Source organism: Nansenia antarctica, assembly GCF_963989245.1.
Source record: "Nansenia antarctica genome assembly, chromosome: 9".
NCBI classification, from domain to species: Eukaryota; Metazoa; Chordata; class Actinopteri; order Argentiniformes; family Microstomatidae; genus Nansenia; species Nansenia antarctica.
The window spans coordinates 40,294,288-40,296,787 of NC_137679.1; the positions used below are offsets into that span (position 1 = coordinate 40,294,288).

At 43.0% G+C, this 2,500-nt stretch overlaps 1 protein-coding gene across 1 annotated transcript in view; it reads left to right on the forward strand.

The window, feature by feature from the left end:
• The window catches only part of LOC308165630 (C-Jun-amino-terminal kinase-interacting protein 1-like), a gene marked incomplete at both ends in the record, with an annotated part of 42,399 nt that overhangs the window by 37,772 nt on the left and 2,127 nt on the right, over positions 1-2,500 (forward strand).

Here is a 2,500-nt window from a genome sequence, read left to right on the forward strand (position 1 = left end):
AGCCTTTCTTGGTCTAGAAAACATCTACGGTGTTTTTTTTTATTTTTTTTTAATTTTATTTAACCAGGCAGGCCAATAAGAACTAATTATTATTTCCATTGGCGGCCTGGCAAAGACAAAAGCCTCTTTTGTGGGAGGGGGGAGGGGCTGTAATAAATCAGGTTACATGTTAAAACCAAAGAACACACACAACAGACAGCGGCACAAATCCAAGCATTACTAGCACAGTTAAACGATAGAAACATACAGACATCTCCAACACCTCATCCATGTTATAAGTTCAAAGGACAGCGTCACACAGTGGTTGTTAAGACCTGTTCACTAGTTATGTGTAGGCTGACTGTCCCTGTAAGAACATGTTCCGTTGTTTAACATGTTGACACACTTTTACTCTGACATGGTGTGTGATGTCACTGTCAGTTTAGAATGATTAAGTATATATGAATTTTAATATGTAAGAGTACTTTTATTAGATTAGATTAAACAATTCAAGTCAATACCTACCTCTCTTCTCTTCTATTTCCTCTCCTTCGCCTCACTACTCAACTCTCCTCTTATTAGCCTCTTGTCTACCCCGATTAAAGTGAAAGCTTCTCTACAGGTAAGCCTTCTGTTTAGTAAGGGTTTGTAGAGTATTCTTGTCCCACAGAGGACATCTAAATGGAGTTAAAGAAAAAAATAAAAAAAAAAAGAAAAAATTCCTGCCTTCCACCTCCACCCTGTACAAGTGTAGAATAACCTAATGTTGCATGAAGGACAAAAAAATCTCTAAAAAAGAAGAAAAAACTAATACATCTGACAAAAAAGAGGAAGCAGAAAGGAGGAGGAACAGAAGAGAGGAAGAAGAGAAGGACTAACAATATCACTCTTGATTGATTGGTTGAGACTTCGTGCAGACGAGTAACAGAACCAATCGGAGAAGAGATGTTGAAGAAGAGGGGGGGGGCGGGGGGTGGGGTGGGGGGGGTTGGCCAAATATGCAAAATGGCGTCAGTGATGATGAGGAGGTGATCTCAGGCTGTCCAATCAAAGCACAACGCTCATATCACATGACCTGGACCAGTGACTGGACCCTGGACCGCGACAGAGTCGAGTCATGGTGGACAAGCTTGAAACCCCCAAGGAAGATTTAACGAACGACCTCGGTGGTGGCGGCGGTGGACCTGGTGAACCCCCCCTAAGAGAACAGCCACTGCTGCTGTTGCTAGCGTACCGGCTAACAGCTAACATACCAGAGCTCTGGGTAAACGGATAAAGGGATGTTGTGTGGTTGTGATGCAGTGTGAGAGGGAAGCAGTGTATATGTATGTGTGTGCTCATGGTGCCGTATGCCGAGGAAAGGTGAGGCCTCACTTGGCTCGAGGTCACTACTGATCCAGAATCAGATTACTACTATATCCCCCCCCCAACTGAGGGGAGGCTAGCGGAGGTAGAAATCAGAGTCCTGGCTCGTTGTAATTCATGGAATGGAATGAGGCATAGAAACACGTGTTTGATACCATTCTACATTCCATTCCTTGCATCACAATGGGCCCGTCCTCCGATTTCTACCTCCATCAGCCTCCACTGCCCCAATCCTAATGCCCTTTTTTTTATTAGTTAAACATTTTTAAAATGCTGCTTTTTGATGGCTCAGTAGAAAGGCTGCCAGCCCTTAACTCTTAAAAACAGATCCCAGCAAAGCCTTAGCTCCTCCATTCCTCTCTCTCTCTCTCTCTCTTTGATCCCTTGTCAAACCCCTCATCTCCAGGGCCATGTTCACTTGGCAGGAAACGGAGGAACTGTTTTTTGAAATGGAGGTTCTTCTTCTAACTGAACTCTGAAGTCTGATGTGAAAATGTGTCCTACCGCTGGTGTCTTCTAGACCCAACTGTAGTTATTCTTTGATTTGTGAGAAGACTGACTGGTTGGTGAATATTGTTAAGGGTAGATGATCAGGGGAGGCTGGTGGAAGTAGGAATCGGAAGACCGTTCCTCACTCCATTCCATGATTTACAATGAGCCTGTCTTTGAATTTCTACTTTCACCAACCTCCCCATGTTAAGAGTAGACATACGTGATATATCTCCATTGCAATACAAGTGACGATCAGAAAGTCTACAGTTTCCTTCTCATAGTTCTCATAATCTCTGGGTCATAGGTTAAACATCTGAGATATACAGAGTTCAAATTGGGCAGTAATCGGTTGTTGCCATTCATATTTTCTAAGGGGAAAAAAATCAAAGGATGTTTTTCAAAGCCCACACCGTCACCCCTGACAACATGAATACTAATGACCTGAGACCATCACAAACAGGAAGTGAGAGGTAAAAGAGTGGCGATGGGAGTTGTAGTTTAAGGTAAAGCCTCTGTCTGTCTTCACCTAGGAAGCACAAAGCAAGAGGAGACTTTGGTGTCTTTCAGATCTTCACAAGTAGTGCCTCTCTTTTTCTTACCATCTGATAACTGGAGCTTTCTTCTTTTTTGAATGATCATCGTGGTTATTATTATGATTATGTTC